Source organism: Zootermopsis nevadensis, unplaced genomic scaffold (assembly GCF_977971745.1).
Source record: "Zootermopsis nevadensis isolate Lab colony 2312 unplaced genomic scaffold, Znev_1.0 Znev_ptg000028l, whole genome shotgun sequence".
Lineage (NCBI taxonomy): Eukaryota > Metazoa > Arthropoda > Insecta > Blattodea > Termopsidae > Zootermopsis > Zootermopsis nevadensis.
Window position 1 is genome coordinate 20,984,959 of NW_028259160.1, and position 22,322 is coordinate 21,007,280.

The window sequence follows — 22,322 nt, forward strand, 5'->3', positions numbered from 1 at the left end:
TTTTTAATTCAAGGGTTTACATGGCGTACAGTGGGACAGTTTTAACTTTACTTTATACTATGGTTTAAATTATGTTGAATAACTAAATGAGACTTTTAGTGACGCAGTTGGACCGAATATTTTCAGCATTTTATAGTAACAAAAGAGTTAAGTATTCTACAAGAGTAAGGTTAGGTTTGCAACCTGAAGGACTAACGTATTTCCCCGTGTAAAATAATATTTCTGGACAGAAGAGCCCGCATGTACCAATTAGATAAGGAATTAACGTGCCACAAAACTGGAAAAACCCTTGATAATACCAAGACTATTTATTTAGTGTTATGTCTGACGACAGGTCCATATCAACAGGATCCTTCCATCCTTTTCTCGGACTGGGACCTGTTCATATACGTTCTTGGCAGATGATCCAGAAGTGGTTTGCCATTGCCTTCTTCTGTGTGTGAATGGAGTAATTGTTGGGATGCCACGGAGGAAAACTCCGTGTTGCCTAGACCACGGCCTTGCCCAACACAAGTTATAAATTCGGGCACCGCCGGGAATCGAACCCGAGACCCCAGGATTACAAGGCCAGCGTCCTAACCATATTGTGAATATGATCGCAAATATGACCTAAAAAGTAAAGCTGTCCCTCATTACGTCATGTACGCGCTTAATTCTTAACCTCGACACTAGATGGGGTGAGTGGTCAGTGTCCCAGTACCCATTGGATAGGAGACTTGAGCCGGTCTAGACGCAGAGGCTCCTCTGTCCTTGCCGGGGATAAGACCACGGTCGTCCAGTCCATAGTCAGTCACTATATTTATCGAGTTCCCCGTCTCATGAAAATATGATTTAGCTGCATGATATAAATAGCAAGGCAGCTGTATCGAAAACCATAAATTATTCAAGGAACATAACCCAACTTTTAATAAGTTTTAGTGATGGCTTGTCCGAGGGCTTCTTGTGTGTTGTCAGCACTGGCTTTCGGGCAGGTGTACAACTAAATACTCAAATTCTTCGTTATTTCTGTGTGTCAGCATATAAAACCTCGAAAACTGCAGAAAAGATTTTAATGAAATTTGCTATTTGAGAATTGTACTTAATTTTTGCAAAGATTTATGCCAAGTAGCTGACACATTACACAAAGATCTGCTTACATTTCTGTGCTGACTCGATGAAGAATGGTGATTATTTTGATTTGTCGTGGTTAATTCTAATTCCATGGTTACCATTTCCCATTGTAAATAAATTTTAACGTATGAAATGGGTCATATATTGATGCACAGCGTTATATTCCAGCCGTAATCTGGGACCCATACGCTGAAGTACATTCCGTAACAGTTATATATTCGCATAATTTTAAGTGTTTAGTTATCGAAGGTTTGCCCCACTGTCATTCAAGATGGCTGCCATTAGAAATAAATAGGGGATATCTCGTTTACGAGTCTGTTTATTCTGTGGTCTCCCCTTGCGATGGGTATGTAAGTCTGTGGATTACTCTGTAACTTTCTTTACCTTGAAAAAGACAAGTAAGTTTGAAATGTTCTGTTTGTCGCAGTACAAAAATGGAAGTCCAAGGTTACGAAACGTATAGTTTGAAATGATTAAAGTTGCTTTATAAAAACAAAAACTGGGAATGTTCTTACGCAAACGTTGTTCTTTTTTTTTCCACTGGCGGAAGGCCTTGGCATGTACAAATTTGGGGTTGTTGCTGCTGATGGGAGATTATCCCATCAGCCAACTTGTCCCTTATGAAAACGAACTTTGGTTGGATGCATGTCTGAGATATGAACCTAGAAGTGTTGGGATAACTTTGGCTGATGGCTTCTACGACTTAGAGGGGGGGTCACTTTGTCTTAAGGCCTCCACAATTAGAGAAGGCGGGCCGTGCCCTTTTTGAACTGCAGACACTCTGTCCTTCAGGGATTTTTTTTTGTGAGGTCGCCAGCATGCCACACGGGGAAACCACAGCGGCCTTCCATGCAGTGAATAATATTCCAATATTGAAAGTATAAATTGTTATAAGTTTCCTTGTATCTTATACTAGGTGTGTTGGAGGAAACTCAGTTAGGTAGAGGTCGCGCGAGTAATGGTGGCACCTCAATGCGCGATGTGTAAGCCGAGAGAGGGGAGTTCAGTAGTAGTGGGGGGTCGCACGGCCTCGGCTGCGGTGACGCACCGAACTAAACACAGCGAGAGCTACAAAACAACTGAAGGTTACACCCCTCTAGCGCGTGCTTCGGACGAGTCCATCTCATACGACCGAAATCAGTCCTTTGCGCATGCGCCAACACTTCTCGCTCGGCCACTACAAGTAATTTGTTTATAACGTACTGGATGTACCGAAAAGGGGGACGTCTGGGGGTTACAGAGACGTTTCGGGTTAATTTTGTTTTATTTTATTAATATCATACTATTCCATCATTTGATTACCTCGTGATGTTGCGCATGCCATTTGTTTACAATTGTACATTGTTTCTTGGTTACTCCATTTGAGAGACATTGTTTAGATATCGAAAATATTAAAATGGCGCTTAACTAGGGTAAAACTGTGGACTGAATTCGTCTTGACTCAGGATATGATTTTATTCAGCCAAATAAATAACCTCAGGGTCCAATAAAAGGCGAGATATTTGTTGACAGTTGAGCGACTATTAGCTTCTCAAAGACTGTCTTCAATGCAGTTAATTACGTTTAAAGCGAGCTACTTTTAGAACAGTCGCTAGCCTCGTCACCTATTACACCGGGCCGTGCGTTGCTTCAACAGGCCCGACCTCTATCAGTGTGAAGACAAAACAACAGAGAAGCTAGACAAACAGCTGAAGGGCGTAGAAAATGTAGACACACGAACGCCGCGAGGAGTCGAACAGCGAGTTAACAAGTGATATGACGAGATATCGAAATGGCGAGACTTATCGAAGCAGCTCAACGATATATTTAGAACGACAAGAAGAAATAGAAATTCGTATGTAATTTTATTTCGTGGGTATGAACTGCTTCAGGATAGAGACAAGTGGTGGACCCATATCATCGCAGAAGCCCCAATGAAAATTCGGGTTCCGTACAAGTCTTGGCCATGTAAGTAACACTTAACCTCAAACAGAAGAATCTCTACGGCAAGGCCACCGACGTGAACAATTATTATCGATGCATTTCGATCCGAATCGTGACAAAACTATTAGCTTATTTGAGTATGGTTGTACCTGTATTCGTATGAACATAGTATTAGGTCTGTTCGCAGTTATTACAAGTTAAAAATTGTCATGGAATATAATACAATATTTATTCTAAAGGGGATTACGTGAAGAAATTTACCAACGTTGGTAATTACCACAGTGAAAATCTCAAATCCTACTTTTAGTCTTCCTAACCTGTTCCATAATTGTATCCCATCCTCTACAGAGGCCGATTTATCAGATTACGTATTACTTTGTAGGCAGTGCCACCTATTGATAAAATATGTAAGCTGCTCATGAGTTACGAATATGTAAATTCCTAGGAATGTCTTTCTTGAACACACGGTTGTGTGAGAGACAGTTTGTAAATCACACCATATAAATTCCGCACAATACAACCGGCCTCTTTCATGGGTGAGGGCAATTTGTCGTTCACAGCCACTAAAAAAAGCGATAATCTCACAGGCATGCCGGAGGGGATCAACACGTGACATCACAGGAGATAGTGAGAGAGGGGGGGGGTCATAATGCCAGAGCACGAGGGGCCACATATGACACTCGTAACGCTGATAATGAGGTCCATGTGGCAGTGATTTATAGGCTTCAGCCTTGAATGAAATTAATTGGACAGAATTTGTACACACCTGGGCTCAAGCGACATGGTAACAGACGCCTTATTATTTATTATTATTATTATTATTAACTTCTATAATCCGTTTCGGTAAACAATAACACGTTACTATAATGTTTAGGCTAATGATCTATTGTCTCTCTGTGTGTCTGCGCGCTTCTAAATGGATAGATATGCATATCGAACGTTGTTATACAGTTTTTACAGTCAAAGAATCCCAGTAGACTTCGCCTGAATGATGTTAATCAGAAAGTTTATTTGTCAGAGTGTACACTTCTTCCTACAAGTTTTACGGAATCCATTGTTTTCTTTTTATTAGCAGAACTGCAACAGGTTTTTTCTGGTCATCTCCTTTCCCCCTTCCCCGCACCCCACGTGACCTACCAGCTCCACCATGCTTACGCGTTGTCGCTTGCAGTAGGACTCCGAAGCTCGAGGAGAGAGGTTGTGTTGTTGTAGATGATACGCGGTTTGTATGTGTCCTTCCGCGTGATTAGTGTACTGCAGAGTGCACCGTATTTGCCGCGCGACAATTCTACAAGCATTGCAATAACAAAACATCCAGCTGGTTTTAAGAATAGTTTTGCTTTCAGGAAGTAAATAAACACAAGTACAGGAAAACTTTTTTATGTTTTCTATAGGGACGGAAGAGTTCCTTATGTAAATTGGGTTGTAAGAACCGAGAAATGTACTAAGCGTACAGGAATATTATTTACGGATGTGTGTTACGTAAATCGAACAGAGCTGAAAATTTAAATAATTTGTCAGACTCCAGTGTTGTGACTCATTATGATATAAAGACGTTCATTGTTGATAAACCACATGATTTATCGCAATACATTTTAGAGTGTAAGAATTTCACAATCGCAGCGATAATTTGAAGATTCTTGTGATAATGCTTTGAAATGAACCTACTTTGAGAACACCAGCTGTAATTGTAGTATCTGTTCACCCTTCTAAAGTCTTCGCGAGTCAATGAATTAGGTTTTTCACTATGTAATTGCGTTGTCATTTCACTTACCGGTAATAAATCGTACGCAACAATCAACTGTATAAATGCAGACCAAGACAATTTATAATGTATGAGCTTAAAGGTGAGTACAAACAGATTTTATTTACTATCAACTACACAAAACAGTTCAGTCTAGTTTCTACAGGTTGTTCGGAAATCAGTGTGTTTGTAGTTTTCGCATGTGACTAAAATGTTCAATATTAGATCCTTCGACCTTCTGGACTCACGGTAAACAAACTACAAATTTACCAACGTTATCACGCTAAAGTGTCGCCTGTGATTCTTTAAACAACAATTTGTTTCCTCTTGTAACTCCTGAACAGTGTGTAGGTTAATGGGGAACACAGTCTTTGAGTTAGCCCTGAAGGGAATAATCGCAGCGGTTCGTATCCGGTGGTCAGGACCACATACGCATTCGAAGCACTCTGGAAATCAATTAGACAAGACACATTTGAGACGATATTTTCTCCATGTGGGTGTGCACCATTCTGCTGGAAGAATATTTTGTCCACATGCACTCATGCTTTGTTGCTCGTCAGTTTACTTGGCGTTTTTACTCGATGGTCATTTTGGCTTGGCACGTTACGGCTCGGTCTTCGCAACGGAACGGCACGTCAGATACTCGTCCATGTTGGTGTTTGACTTTGTAGACTTGTAGGCAGAGAAAAACGTCTCATAGGAACACACTTTCGCTATGTTATAGACTGAATAGAAGGATAATATTAATTAATTTCTAAAGAGAGCGTTTCTGTTGGCGTGGATCGGATTCAAAGAGCTGATGAAAGGGTCTTAAGGCTTTGACCGGGATGTTCTTTTATTAAATCTCATGTGGTACCGCCTGATTCGACTTCTAATGGTTAAGTGAAGTGTTTTCTTCGCGGTACGGTCTGAATTCGTAAATATTATGAAGACGATCTTCGGCTTCAAAGGGTTAACCAGCTGATTTTCGTAATGGTGAGGTGTAGTGTTTTCTTCGCGGTACGGACTGAATTCATAAATAATATTCAGACGATCTTCGGCTTCAAAGGGTTAATAACGCATTAGTGACGTTCGGGTTTCGTGATAGGCAGGGGATTTCTTGATCATCTGAGTGATTATCAGCTTCCCTCGATGGATACACTACTTGTTGACAGTTTCTTTCGTCATTGCAGGCGGAGGGTCCTTAATCATCGAGGCAGAAGAAACGATTTAATGGGTGAGTCTAACTTACAAAGTATTTTAACAGATACGTCTGACGTGTGCGTTTATCTTTTATGATGTGTAGTAAGAACTTGTTGTATTTGGATGAGAATTTGTGAAATTATTTATTTTCTGATAAGATACGAACTAAAATAAAAGCTGAGCTTGTAATTCTCTGACATCGAAGTTCTCTGCTCAAAGGGTAGACAACGCTTCACACAAGAAAAACCTGTGTTTTCGAAACGTCGATAAATGAGTATATTACACAGGAATATTAAACAACCTTAACCTTATATATCTCCATTCTTCGTAAGTACCACAGTAGAATCGGTAGTTGGCTTTCTAATAATCCGTGAGTTTCTGCTGATAGATGGAAATCTTAAGGTACGGCGATGCTGGTAGTACGGGGCCTTGCTATACCAGGGTTCCATTTTACACGCTTTATTTATGCGCGTTAAAGCGTTTTGTTTTAATTTATTTGTTTTCTAGACTTAGACCCAGTAATTATCGAAAGGCTAGCCTGTTGAACTGAAAAACAGTTGTTTGTGCTTAAAATGACGTAATAGAGATTAAAAGTGCTTGATGGAGACATCAAAACTGTGAAATTTTGTTTTTAGATTCAGTAGATGGGTAGACACGTGATAAGACGAAAACTTAATGTAACATCACAATCTCTGCATCTGTTGTTGTGCCGGTATAAATCTGTTTAATGCAAGTGATACTTTGTGCAAACTAGACCGTTTCGGGGCACAAGGGGGCATCTTCAGGTTATCGTTTATCTAACATGCATGCGAGCCTATAGTGGGATCCAGTCTCATGTATTTTAGCATCGTATTGTCCTTGAACGGTTACGAGTCGGATATAAATAACTCTCATGTCCAATCTGTCACATGGATTATAGCTGACAAAAACAACATTTGAGATTCAACATCGAAGCTCGGAGACATGAATTTGGAATTTTAATTCGTGATATTTTTGTTTGCTGATAGTTTCAGAACGTATTTTAAAAAATCCCGCGGCTAGAATTCAGAGTTCAACGCATTTCTTGTTGAAAATGTGTGCTTCTATACTCGTGAGCGGTACTAGTCGGGTTGTCAGACTCCAGGTGTTCCGGGACGTTTTATACCGGGGTCCTATTAAGTGCAGATGTTATTACCAACGTAATGGAGTGGAAATTTGTGAAAACTGTTGTCAGTTTATGACTCTCCTTTCATTTCCTTGTTACAGTATATTCGTAGTTCAGCTTTTAAAAGGAAATTAGTCTTTCTTGTTCCTTTGCGAAATTTCTTTCCACGAATCCACCGCCCAAGCGTGAAGGCAGGACAGGGCGGTAAGGGGAAGCATTTGGCACCCTTGGGGGACGAATAGAGCAGTGGTATTGAACCTTTTTTGTTCGCGTACACCCAGATATAATTTCTCTTCAACTTTGTACCCCCAAAGTTGTTGGTGTATAATTCAAGTTATACATAGTATATAATCTACATCTAAAATAAATTAAATAAATTACATTACTGATTATTCAGTGTTTATCATAAAATATATATTTTTTAAATTTCACGTACCCCCTAAGATGTCTTCGCGTACCCCCAGATATAATTTCTCTTCAAATTTATACCCCCAAAGTTGTTGGTGTATAATTCAAGTTATACATAGTATATAATCTACATTTAAAATAAATTAAATAAATTACATTACTGATTATTCAGTGTTTTTCATAAAATAATATATATTTTTTTTAAATTTCACGTACCCCCTAAGATGTCTTCGCGTACCCCCAGATATAATTTCTCTTCAACTTTGTACCCCCAAAGTTGTTGGTGTATAATTCAAGTTATACATAGTATATAATCTACATCTAAAATAAATAAAATAAATTACATTACTGATTATTCAGTGTTTTTCATAAAATAATATATATTTTTTTTAAATTTCACGTACCCCCTAAGATGTCTTCGCGTACCCCCAGATATAATTTCTCTTCAACTTTGTACCCCCAAAGTTGTTGGTGTATAATTCAAGTTATACATAGTATATAATCTACATCTAAAATAAATAAAATAAATTACATTACTGATTATTCAGTGTTTATCATAAAATAATATATTTTTTAAATTTCACATACCCCCTAAGATGTCTTTGTGTACCCCAGGTTGAATACCACTGGAATATGTGGTTCATAAACTTGTACTCATCATATGTTGGGGTCAACAAATGAAAGGGAGTAAGATTGGTGAAGTAAGTAGCACGCAAGGGGGGTGTTTGAAATGAAAACATAATTTTAGTGGGGAAACCATGGAAGACGTAGGGGAGGAGGGGAAGAAGTGTTAAAATGTTTCGGAAACAGGGTGTGATATGTGTACTGGTTTCATGTAGCTCACGATAGGGACCAGTGGCGGACTGTTTGTAACATGGCGGATAACGTAAACCTGAATCGAAAAACCACCAACGTCCGTTTTGTACAGATAAAACGTTTAAAATGAAATATGGGCTAAGGACCGTGAAATACCTGGCTTTTTCGTCCATAATTTGGTGAAAATTAAAATATTTTATATCAACATATTCACCTGGGGTGAAATTCAGAGTGTGGACAGATGGAATTTGAACACGAGTTCATGCAGTTTTGCAAAGCGGGTGTCTAAGAGAATTGTAGGTTTATCGTGAAGAGAATATTAGCAGATTCATCGAGTTGTCATGTATTTACGTCATGGAAACATAATATATCAAAGATATGCATTACTTGAAATAGTTTTAATCGTCTTTTCTTTGTATTTAAAATGTCACACCTCTTCGTAATCCAAATATGCTAACAAACCAATGTAAACGGCGAACGACCGTCCGCTCGAGTCCAATACTCCGGACGCCTTGAGGAATTAACGGATTTATATGTTCGCGGTTTGTACACGTGACGTAACCGTTCAGAGTCGGTTCGACCGTGACCTTGCCGGGGATCTTCGGTGCGATTCTCGGACTCCTTACTTTCTCCTCTGTTCGTCGAGGTTTGAATTTTTAACCCTTTGAAGCCGAAGATCGTCTGAATATTATTTATGAATTCAGTCCGTACCGCGAAGAAAACACTACACCTCACCATTACGAAAATCAGCTGGTTAACCCTTTGAAGCCGAAGATCGTCTGAATATTATTTATGAATTCAGTCCGTACCGCGAAGAAAACACTACACCTCACCATTACGAAAATCAGCTGGTTAACCCTTTGAAGCCGAAGCTCGTCTGAATATTATTTACGAATCCAGACCGTACCGCGAAGAAAACACTTCACTTAACCATTAGAAGTCGAATCAGGCGGTACCACATAAGATTTAACAAAAGAACATCCCGACCAAAGCCTTAACAGCGGCGAGAGCCCTCGGGTGGGTATGGACGTTTCGGAAGGACGTAGAGCTTTGTACGGTGTAGAAAGAAGGGTGACCTTGGTGGGGGTAGTTGTTTTGATACGCTCCCACCAATTCGCGAACCTAAAACGTCAGTCTTGAGCGGTGGAGCTGGACGGATGTGTCAGCAAGTCAGCTGTTCTGACGTCGTTGACTGAAAATGTAGAAGCAGGGATGACAGAACCAGAATATAAGGATAGGTAATCAGTCGTTCGAAAATGTGACGAAATTCAAGTACTTGGTGACGACTTTAACAAGTCAGAATGACATTTATGACGAAATCAAGAGCAGATTAAATCCAGGGAATGTTTGCTATCAATCAGTGCAAAATCTTTTGTCCTCCCGTCTAAAGATTAAAATGAACCAGAGTGTAATTTTGCCAGTTGTGATGTTTGAGTGCGAAACTTGGTCTCTTACTTTGAGGGAGGAACATAGATTGAGGGTCTTTGAGAACAGAGTGTTGAGGAAGATGGACCCAAATAGGGAGTGGGACAGACCATGGAGAAAATTACATAATAATGAGCTTCACGGCCTGTACTCCTCACCTGATATTGTTATGGTGATTAAATCAAGGAGGATGAGATGGGCGGGACATGTGGCACGCATGGGGGAAGGGAGGGGTATTGGTTTGGGGGCCTGAAGGGAGGAGACCACTAGGTAGACCTAGGCGTAGATGGGAGGACAACGTTAAGATGGACCTTAGGAAGATAGGGATCGATAGCTCAGGACAGAGTCAGATAGTGGAAGTTTCCATCGATAAAGTGGGATATTCTTTGACAAGGCGAGGGCACAGTAGACTTCTTAAGGTGGCGACTGACTTGTAACATTTGCCTGTAATGTAACGTGTTACAAATCGAGCATTACACAAGTGAAGACAGCGAACGGAGCCGCTCGATGCGAGCCGCTCACGCTCGCGGGCGCTCCATCGTGTTGTCGATTTTTTCGCGAATTCCTTTGAGTGTTACGTTACAAGTCAGTCAGTCAGTGGAGCGGCGTCGTAACGAGCATTCACGAGTTCTTTAGATAAGAGTAGCGTATTAAATGAAACAAAGATAACACAATTATTTATTTTAATCCGTCTTATCACAATATTTAAAATTTCTTATAATTAAGATAATAAAATATCATTGATGTTCCATATCGATTGATCGATTTACATTTTGGAACATCTTTTACACAACATGTTTTAGTTTTTATAAAACCATCATCAGGTGTAAAATATTTACGAACTTAAAACTGAAATATGATTCCATTTGGTGATGTTTCGTGCCATTTGTTTTTCAATTTTGGGCGAGGTGTTGTCTTTTCTTAATTTTATCAGATGTACATACCCCGACAGCCACCTTTCACTTACTCCTTCCACAAGCAACCACAGTCAGTATTGACCCACACCTATACGATGACAGTAGTACTTCTGGACATATCGGGACACTCAGTCCTACATCTTTGGTATGTTTTATTTTTATTTCTATTTTATTGATACTTTCTAACTATAATTTATATATTTTTCATTTTATTCTCTAAAATTCTTTTATAAATTCTTTCAAATTCTTTAGTGTTTCTTTCAATCTTCTACTTACAGACCGATATGTACATCTAATAACATTTAAGAAAAACAACACCTCGCCCAAAATTGAAAAACAAATGGCATGAAACATCACCAAATGGAATTCATATTTGAGTTTTAAGTTCGTAAATATTTTACACCTGATGATGGTTTTATAAAAACTGAAACATGTTGTGTAAAAGATGTTCCAAAATGTAAATCGATCAATCGATATGGAACATCAATGATATTTTATTATCTTAATTATAAGAAATTTTAAATATTGTGATAAGACGGATTAAAATAAATAATTGTTAGAATATTCACAATATGACGCAATTACACTATCTTATGAAAGATAACACAACCTCCACGTCCGACATATTGAATGAAATGAATGGAGCACAGTCGAGCACAGTCGAGCCGAGCGTTCAAAACGAGCATTCGATACGCCTCACCAGTTGTGGTGTAATGTAACATGCTCGCCGCGAATGTTACATTACGAGTAAATGTTACAAGTCAGTCGCCACCTTAACAACTACGAGAGCGAGCTCAAAATAAATTACTCGTCGAGAGACGATGAAAATACGAAGTTGTTATTAACTAAAGAGTCTAGTTAACCGTGACTCATGGTAATCCCACGTCACGCCACATTGAGATTCATCCTGCCAACTACGCGCACGGCCCATTGGATTAAGAGGTCTTGTTCTACCACTGATCCACTGTAGCAAAACCCAACGTTATCCCAGTCTGTCCGCATCACGCAGGCGCGAAGAGGCAAAGCTGTTACAATGTAATTGTGACGTCAGTAGAAAACTTGTCTTCGTACGACTCGTGTGTATTGGAGTAGCGGCTTGTAAAGCCGTCACGTGGATCTCTGCTGCAAATGCATGAGTCCCTCTCGTCCCACTAGCACAGCGGACCAAAACCTTCTCGCTGTCTCTAGAGTACGGAACTGACAAATCACTTCGCTGCTCCGTTGTTTCGTAATGACACTCGGCTTGTGCTGCCCTCTATTTCCCTTCCTGGGGGAAATGATAGGTCCTGCAGGAAACTACGAAGCTAGCAGATTAATACCAGACTCGAATCTCTAAAGGGTTATTCACAGTGATGGCCTACGACCCAAGCGACGAGCAGTGTTTTTTTATTGGCTGTGGTCCCGTCCGTGGGGATCACGTTAACTGACATTTCTTTTGTTTGTTTTGTAATGAATGAAGTAACAAATGACGAGCGCAGAGCCCAGGATAGGAACCGGTGGAGGGCTTTGTTTAATTCGGTGATGAACCTTCGGGTTCCCTAAGCCAGTGATATTCAACCTGGGGTACGCGAAGACATCTTAGCGGGTACGTGAAATTAAAAAAATATATATTATTTTATGATAAACACTGAATAATCAGAAATGTAATTTATTTAATTTAATTTAGATGTAGATTATATACACAGCCACGGTGGTCTAGCGGTTAGAACGCTGGCCTTGTAATCCTGGGGGTCTCGGGTTCGATTCCCGGCGGTGCCCGAATTTATAACTTGTGTTGGGCAAGGCCGTGGTCTAGGCAACACGGAGTTTTCCTCCGTGGCATCCCAACAATTACTCCATTCACACACAGAAGAAGGCAATGGCAAACCACTTCTGGATCATCTGCCAAGAACGTATATGAACAGGTCCCAGTCCGAGAAAAGGATGGAAGGATCCTGTTCATATGGACCTGTCGTCAGACAGAACACTAAATAATAATAAGATGAGGTGGTCTAGCGGTTAGAACGCTGGCCTTGTAATCCTGGGGGTCTCGGGTTCGATTCCCGGCGGTGCCCGAATTTATAACTTGTGTTGGGCAAGGCCGTGGTCTAGGCAACACGGAGTTTTCCTCCGTGGCATCCCAACAATTACTCCATTCACACACAGAAGAAGGCAATGGCAAACCACTTCTGGATCATCTGCCAAGAACGTATATGAACAGGTCCCAGTCCGAGAAAAGGATGGAAGGATCCTGTTCATATGGACCTGTCCTCAGACAGAACACTAAATAAATATAATAGTAGATTATATACTATGTATAACTTGAATTATAAACCAACATCTTTGGGGGTACAAAGTTGAAGAGAAATTATATCTTGGGGGTACGCGAACAAAAAAGGTTGAATACCACTGGCCTAAGCCATCTAGTTAGTTAAAGACCAGTGCAGTGGAGAAGTCCTGTGAACGTTGAAATAGAATTTGAGGTCCCATAAAATTTTGAGAATTTTTTGTGTCGTGAATTCTGCTGAATTGTTGTGTTTGGATGCGTGACACTTAAGAAACAACGTAAACTGGGACTCCATTGGTTTGGATATTGTTGTTGGGTTCATTATTGTATCCTGAACCTCCCCTCCCAACAGAGGAGGAATATAATATTCTTGATTGAACTGTTTAATTTTCAGGCGCGTTCGAAAATCTCTTCGGAGCGCCTATTAAACGAATATAAATAAAAAAATACTATCGTAACGTAACCAATCTACATTCTCTTCTGAATATACGTGCTCGCTCACCCACAGCTGTTTGTATTTTGGTCAAAATGGCCGCTGATATTTGCAATATGGCCGAATGTTACTTTTAATATTGTCTGAGTGCTTTCGTTTTCAAAAGATCGATTGTCTGTGGATTTTTTTCGGAAACATCCTTGCATTCCAGTTATATTTATCACATTTTTTCTGATTTTAAGTCTTGACTTTGTAATTAATCAGAAATAAACCCACAAAGAAACAAAGTTTGTAATAATTACGATAAAGTGACAAATACACGCTTTTAAACATTACCAACAACGTTTATTTTAAAGTATTTTACGCTACATGATGTTCTGCTTGGAACTTAGTAACTCGGATATACAAAATTCTCGCCACTTACGGAATCTGTCGTCTTTTAACAGCAGAAACCTACACACCTGTATTAATATTATCCTCCGTCTATGTCTTGGTCAGATTCTCTTTTTCAGATTATACACAGTAAAGGGGGTAACCAAATCACCCACCCTTCATATCCTCCCTAAAGCTTCATCCCCACTGCGTCTACCCCGACGGTTGACTGCAGTTCGTTGGCACAATCCCGAGTTTCGTTTCATATTTCAAATTTGACCTCTCTCACATTCCTAGACGTTTTAATACCGTAATTTCCAAAACGAGAAGTGTTTTTAAACACATTCGTAATTTCATTCTAAATTAAGGAAATTATCGTTAATGGCTGTTGTTTTGAAATGACGTGATATCACTGAAATATGATATTTTCTTAGGTCGTTTTTGTACAAAACAGAAATGAATTATATCGATTATGTGAATCGATTTTTATTTTTGTTATAAATTAATGTAATTTTGTGTAGTGGAATGTTGACTAACACTTTTGTATGATACTTAATTCTGTTGCGATGATGGCAACATGGAGTCCGTAAGGTTTTACGAGGAATATAAAAATAAACTTTCTAGTTCTGCGGTTTGTGTGTCAGGTGGCTAAAAATGTGAAGGTGTTGGTAAGAGATGGCGTGTACATTTCGCGAGGACGAACGACAAAAGAATATCTGAAAACTAAAACAAGGTAGACCACGTGAATGATGCGGAGACGAGATCAAAGAGGATTTGAAGATTATGGGAATACGAAATTGGCTAAGGACCATCAAGAATAGAGGAAAATGTGTGATGAGGAACTCCATAATATCAATATTAATGTCATCAAATGAGGGTTATATGGGCGAGACATGTAGCACGCAGGGAAACTGTAGTAAATACATAAAATTTTCATTGGAAATAGTGAAAATTTAATATTAAAATGGATTCTACATAAATAAGTTTGTTTAAATCTTGTCAAGTCTAATTACATTAAAATTTATATTAAATATTAAAATATTACTATAATTAACATTTAAATATTTAAAATATATTAAATGATGATCTAATGTAAATCGAATATTTCGATAAAGAACATCATTTAATATTTTAAATATTTTAAATATTTAAATGTTAATTATAGTAATATTTTAATATTTAATAGGAATTTTATTGTGATTAGACTGACAAGATTTAAACAAATATATATTTATCACAATATGACGCAACTTTAATCATCTCATAAATAAGTTTGTAATTGGATATAGCTCACGATAATGAAAGAAGTGGTATTATTTTGTGGACAAGGTAAATGAATAGGAGAGTTTTTATTCACTAGCTGAGCGACTGTTAGCTTCCCAGGAGGACATGTTTACAATGTATTCGGAGAATAAGCCATTGTTTTGAGATCTGGTGTTTTTGAAACTTTATAAATGCATCAAACCTTGTCACGATTAGACAAAAACTAAAACCTTGAATTATCGAAAACATTTACAACATTTCCGTCTACACAACAAAATCATTGGGTTTAAATCAATAAATTACAGCGGACAGTCGATTGTCAACGTCAGCGATAGTAAAGCTTGCCGGGTGGGAAACGAGCTGTGACCTTGAAGTGTGCGGAGGGATACACGCCACATCAGATGTTGCTATGGTGGGGGGTGGTGGTGGTAAGCCGAGCTCAGTGCCTCGAGTTGTGTGACCGAGTCCACAAGGAGTGTTCAGTTCGATTTCGATAACATTTGCCAGCTTATAAACAGGACTATCATTTTCATTGTTGTTGTGTCAATGAAACGTGAACAGAATACGAGGCGAGGAGTACAATGGTGTGAAGAAAATAGGTCGACGTAAATAAATATACAACCAGAATAGAGAAGTGGTGATTGGTGTTTATACAGTTTTGTGATGAAATAAGATGTCCGCGGCGAGGTTATTAACGTTAATCGAGCACAAAATCAAGTTTCTGGAGATACTGGTGTGGCCTTACGTGATATTAAACGCACTTTTAAAAAAAAGTATGAACATAAGATGGCTGTCTTCTTTGTTTTATCACCGTGTAGTATGGTAGAAGTTTACCGACGTTTCAGAAGTCCTTGCTGTCTTCATCATTACTCACCGCAGAAGACAGTCATCTTCAAAATCAGAATAATTCGTTAAAGATTTCACACTTTCGCTGTGGTACATTGCTAACCCGGATCACGTGTCTGTGTCATGGCAACGTAAAATGTTGACTACATTTGCGTCGTTTTTCACTGCAATCTTGATGGTTAAATGGAGATGCGATGACACAACACTGAAGTTCGCTACGTGGCTTAGAGATACCGTATATATAAAATTCACGTTAATGTTATGTTACCACACGGCTTCAAGAATAACCAACCAACCAATCGGAAAGCTGGAAGAAAAAAAATAGTTCTGCTAACGCCATTTTGACAAAAGCCAGTCGTTTAAACTTCGATGTTACATCTCACCCGTTCTTGTATCGACTAGCTTCTCGATCAGTGGACTGGCACATCCAATACGGACATGCTGTTTCAGCAAGTCTCGTGAAAATGTACGAGTTTGTGACGTTATATCGTAAGGTTTCGCTCCATGAGTAGGATATCGTAAAATGTGTTAGGTTATGTCACAACGTCACAGTCATACAGCCGGCTGGAAGTTGGAGGAATGTGTTCAGCTAATTTAATTCCCTGTTCCTGGTAAGTGAATGACTTTTAATTATCCCTGTTAAATTTTATTTTATTTTCTTTTAGTAAGTTATACAGCTTCCAGAAATTAATGTTTTGACTCAACTTCATTTGCCCCGTAACTGAACGAGTCAATATGTAACCTGCTTTCAGTCATGGGCGGTTATTCGTTTTGGCGTAGAAACATGTTTATTGTTATTTGTTAATATCGTGACACATGTGTCATCTATTTTATGTCTCTGTCTGTCTGTCTTTCCGTGTTCACCACAGAACTCTGTGTTATTGACATATTACTGAAATGGTTTTAATTTTTACGCCGTTTTGTTGGTCATATTAGTATTCAACTCCACGGGAAGATGGCAGTAATGACAGAGCGTGGTATTAATTCTTGGTGTGCAGAAATGTTTTCTGACGTTTTCTCTTACAGTTTCAAAATCACAGCTCAAGATTTGTTGAAACATATGCAGTGAAGTCTTTGTGCATGTGTTATGAAGTTTCTTCCATTGTATTTGAACGTAGTTTTGCTTTGTTTTTAATAGAAAGGTGCTTCTGCTCTGGGCCGAATATGTATTTAAACGTTTATAAAAATTACATGTTCCGTAATGTATTGGTAAACGTAAAAGTAATGCATGTATAAAAATGTAAGTCATTTTACCCAGCGCCTAGGACAAACTGGGCATTTCCATATTATTTAACTTTGGAAATGATGAATTTGAGAAACGAAATTTGCTATGGCGAGAGATTTGATCTTTAAACGTAACCTCAAAATTTCTCTGACTGTGGTAATCTGAATTGTTATACAATTTAATCTAAAGTGTTTAGGTGACTCTGAAGGTGGAGGCAGTATGTCCCTTACGAACGTTTTTATTTTCTAACAGTAATACACTTTGTAACAACCCAGAAGATCACAGTCAGAACTTGTAAATCATTCCCAGTGGTTCATTCAGTTAATTGATTGGTAATTATCGACGTTTTGAAAATGCTTATACAACTTTGTAGTTCGTCCGCTTTTAAGATAATTTATAAGTGAGTGAATTTAACAAGATATTGTTGATCTGAAGGATATTGAAAGCAAAATTTATTAGTTAATTCAACACAAAGTAGAAAGCATAGGTTTTTTTTTGCAACAGTTAACATAAATCCTTAACATCAACTTATATTATCGCGTTATGACTGTGATCGGCATACAAAGCAGGCCGATTCATCCTTAAGACAGAACTTCGCACTCCGACACGCTTGTGTGACGAGATAAGAGGCTGACCTATTTTTTAATATAAAAAAACTGTCCTTGACTGAGTTCACTGACTGAGAGAGGTCGTCCCATTTCTCAAGAACCTAGACCTAACAGTGATAAGACATTTGGTCCGGCAAATGGTGTTAAGGGCTTCTGTAAATAAACGTATCCAATGGCGAATTTCGTAATAAATTCAAATGTTCAAAGTGAGTTTATATTGAAGTTGCAAATCTCAGGGCTGATTTTGAAACTACCGCTTATGCAGTAGTTTTGCAGAGAAACGAGGTCTCATCCTAAGGGAAAAATCTTCAGATAATTACGTACCTATTTAAAATTATAAAGTTTAAAGTTCTGGTTTCAATGGCGCCAGGTATGTGAAACGTGTTCTAGACCAGTGGTATTTAACCTGGGGTACGCGTACCCCCCGGGGGTACGCAAAGACATCTTAGAGGGTACGTGAAATTTAAAAAAAATTATTTAATGATAAACACTGAATAATCAGTAATGTAATTTATTTAATTTATTTTAGATGTAGATTATATAATATGTATAACTTGAATTATACACCAACAACTTTGGGGGTACAAAGTTAAAGAGAAATTATATCTGGGGGTACGCGAAGACATCTTAGGGGGTACGTGAAATTTAAAAAAAAATATTATTTTACGATAAACACTGAATAATCAGTAATGTAATTTATTTAATTTATTTTAGATGTAGATTATATACTAAATATTACTTGAATTATACACCAACAACTTTGGGGGTACAAATTTTAAGAGAAATTATATCTGGGGGTAAGTGAAATTTAAAAAAAATATTTTATGATAAGCACTGAATAATCAGTAATGTAATTTATTTAATTTATTTTAGGTGTAGATTATATACTATGTATAACTTGAATTATACACCAACAACTTTCGGGGTACAAAGTTGAAGAGAAATTATATCTGGGGGTACGCGAAGACATCTTAGGGGGTACGTGAAATTTAAAAAATATATTATTTTATAATAAACACTGAATAATCAGTAATGTAATTTATTTAATTTATTTTAGATGTAGATTATATACTAAATATTACTTGAATTATACACCAACAACTTTGGAGGTACAAATTTTAAGAGAAATTATATCTGGGGGTACGTGAAATTTAAAAAAAATATTTTATGATAAACACTGAATAATCAGTAATGTAATTTATTTAATTTATTTTGGATGTAGATTATATACTATGTATAACTTGAATTATACACCAACAACTTTGGGTTGAATACCACTGTTCTAGACGATCCAGCAAATCCTCAGGTGTTGTGCGTGTGTGCTTTGCCTAGCAAGTAGTGTCCCAACGTCAGTCCGTTTCAGTCCAAACACTGCTTAACAACTCCTCCACTTGTAATCTCCAGCGTTTACTTTGGCTTAGGGGACACAGAGACTTTAATTCTTTAACGAGCAGATTAAGTCCGGTGACCCTGGAGGCCGTGGGATTTGGCCTCGTCAGAGAATCCATTCGCTTAGGCAGTATTTATCTAACATTTTAATAACAGCAAAAGTGCTCCTTTAAATGGTAAACAAGCATCCACAAAAGCTCTTGGACGTATTTTGCCCATGTTAGTTTAGGGTTTACGATCGCAATGCTAATAAAAGCTACGCGAATATTTTTGTTTAAAAGTTATTAAATATGTTTGTAGTTGTCAGCATGTTTCGACACAAAATATGCATTGAATTCCAAACAAACCTAAAGGCAAACGGATGTGAGAGACGAATGATGTGGCCATAAACCTACAACTTCATTTGTTTCTGGTATGGGAAATTTATGTCTGTTGATTGTTGTTTTCGTGTTTTTGAAATACTTGTGACAATGTTATTTTTATGTTTTGTAACTACAAACGACACGCGATTCAGCAAGGAAAATAAATATCGAAACTTTTATTTTATTTACTTTATAGATGGGAGCATTAGTTCACATTTTTGGTTGAACTACAGAATTTAGCTGACACATATATAGGAGATAGTATAGCTGCGTCATATTGTGATATTAATTAAAATAATTATATATATTTGTTTACCGTGAAATCAAAATATTTTAATCATTTTAGTTATCTTATCTTACTATTTTATTGTGATTTGACGGTAAACAAATATATATAATTATTTTAATTTACATATATAGGAGTTTATTTAATATATTTTTCTCAACTGCATAGTCTTATGAGGTCAAATGGGAGAACGGATTTGAGTGATGAATTCGGGAGAACGTGAATGGCCCTTCCTGTGACTGTAAGACTAGAATCATCCTGGAGTAAATAATTGAATCAGAAAACACTTCAGAATATGTAGACTTACTTTCTTGATAATGATTCATGTTAAGAATAAATGTGCTATTACAGAAGCTGTTCAAAAATTGTGTTTAGAAAATTGTTTCCCTGCTTCAGAAAAACGACGATAAACGACTTGAAGACAAGGCACTGATGCGGGTTTCCCTTACGTATCGTCATTATTCCGTCATTGTTCCTCTCTCAGCTAATGATCTCCTACCAATCTAACTCCATCCGTAATCGTTACTTAAAACTTTCTCTCTTAAGGTAGAACTTTCAGAGATCACATACAAAGGCACATTCAACAATTCTTATTTCAGTGCAACTTTTTTTCCTTGAAAAACAGTTCACTTTAGGGAAAAAGTCCTAAGGAGTAAAATTGTTCAAAACTCAGTTTTGAATAACTATTATAGTAACACGTTTCTTCCTAAAAATTAATCACTTTTAAGAACATCTACAACTTGTAACTTTGACGAAAATTCAACAACAGAGGGTTGAGGTTATGTGAACATGCTAGAAAACATCCTACAGAAGCCAAAATTTTATCCAAGGAATAAATTTCCAACAGGATTATTAGCGGCCGTGATTACACGAAACTCACTCGCAAGTCACGACTTATCAGAAAGAACAAAGCTCAGTTAGGAGACAGTTATTTGGGGTTTTCAAAAACAATGTTCAAAAATACTGGTAACCACAAACGATTTAAGATACTGAACATAACGAGGAAATTCTGAGGTAGAGGTCGCGCGAGTAGTTGTGGAACCTAAATGCGCGATGTGTAAGCCGTGAGAGGGGAGTTCAGTAGTAGTGGGGGGTCGCACGGCCTCAGCTGCGGTGACGCACCGAACTAAACACAGCGAGAGCTACAAAACAACTGAAGGTCACACCCCTCTAGCGCGTGCTTCGGACGAGTCCATCTCATACGACCAAAATCAGTCCTTCGCGCAGGTGACACCACTTCTCGCGCGACCTCTACAGTGGCCTGACTATGTGGGTAGAGACTGCGAGACAAAAGGAATACAGTAGGGAAATGCTTTCGAAAACGTCCACTGGAAGAAGATAACATTATGATGAATCTCAGGAAGTTCGGAATGGACAGAAATGTGAGATTTAGCAGGTAGCAAAGTCGACATCTGTTACCTAAGGACGGTATCGCACTAGGATGCCAACGGGAGGCCATGGCACAGCTGCCAGCATCTCGGCCAAACTCAATGCATTAATTTAGTAGTCATATATCGCACCTGGCATCCGTCTGGCAGCGCTTCCAACTTGGCATCGCTGCCACCCAAGATGCCAAGTTTAAATACTACTGGCATCGCTGCCACGGCCAAGGCCAAATCAACATCACATGACAGTCTGGCCAGTCCATTGACGTCCGTGCGTGAATGTGCTTGTGTGTATTTCTGTTTCTTCCAAACATGGATAATTTCGACACCGAAAGATTGATAATTGAAATTCAGTCCCGACTATGGGATTCATCTGCTATTGAATACGCAAACCGGGACTTGAAAAAAAGAAACTGGGTAGAACTTGTGGAAATATTTGGAGGAGATTTATTTACAGTAGAAAAGAAAGAATTAGCTAAGAAGTGTTTCTATGGCTTTATTTGTGGGGCCGCTTTCGAATATGGCAACTTAATTTCTAAGTTTTTTTGTTTAGCAATCTATATATCACAAATAACGTGAATTAAGAAGAAACCTGCTTTTATTATGTTTTATTAAATAAAGTTTGTTCATGTAATATTACATGTGATTTGCAGGAAGTGAAATATTTCAAATTCAATAATGGTATGGACGTGCAAAGTGTGTGTATGGAGAATTTTTCTTACTTATTTCTTTGTTACAGAATTGAAATTCACTCCAGGTATGTAGTTTTGATAAAGGTAAATCTCATTTTCTCAAAAGTGATAATAGCCCTTCATTTCGTGATCTCATAATGTCGATCCATCTGTTCGCTCGACTGGCGTCGAAAGCTGGCAGCTTGTCTGGCGTCTTTTACTGGCAGCTGGACGCCATGGCATCGCTGTTGGTGTCGCTGCCATGGCATCCTAGTGCGATACCGCCGTGTTATGTCGACAGTTGGTTAGTTGGCGGCCATGTTTTTGTATTTGTTCATCCATGAGCTTTGCAGAAGAAGAATTGCAGTCTTATCAAAGGAAAACTGATCTTGCTCAACTTGTGTACGGATTGCAGAATTACAAAGACATACCGCGAGTAGTCGCTATCGTCAGGTCAAGGACTTCTCTTCGTTGTGAAGATGAAATGAGTAAAGGAGACTCAGTCAGTTCCCGACTCCACACAGGACGTCCGGGATTCGATCCTCCA

The 22,322-nt window shown here is 38.3% G+C and overlaps 1 protein-coding gene across 5 annotated transcripts in view; it reads left to right on the forward strand.

Annotated features, from left to right (window-relative positions):
- Nucleotides 1–4,212: 4,212 nt before the first annotated feature.
- The window catches only part of LOC110833713 (secretin receptor), a 59,399-nt gene continuing 41,289 nt past the window's right edge, over nucleotides 4,213–22,322 (forward strand). For 3 of the 5 annotated variants that reach the window (XM_022072115.2, XM_022072119.2, XM_087357835.1), the window contains exons 1-2: nucleotides 4,213–4,880; nucleotides 5,950–5,993. The gene's annotated coding sequence lies outside the window, so the exon portion shown is untranslated. Of the gene's footprint in view, nucleotides 4,881–5,949; nucleotides 5,994–15,435; nucleotides 16,461–22,322 lie in introns of those variants that run through there. The other 2 variants (XM_022072118.2, XM_022072116.2) reach the window with 2 other exon arrangements.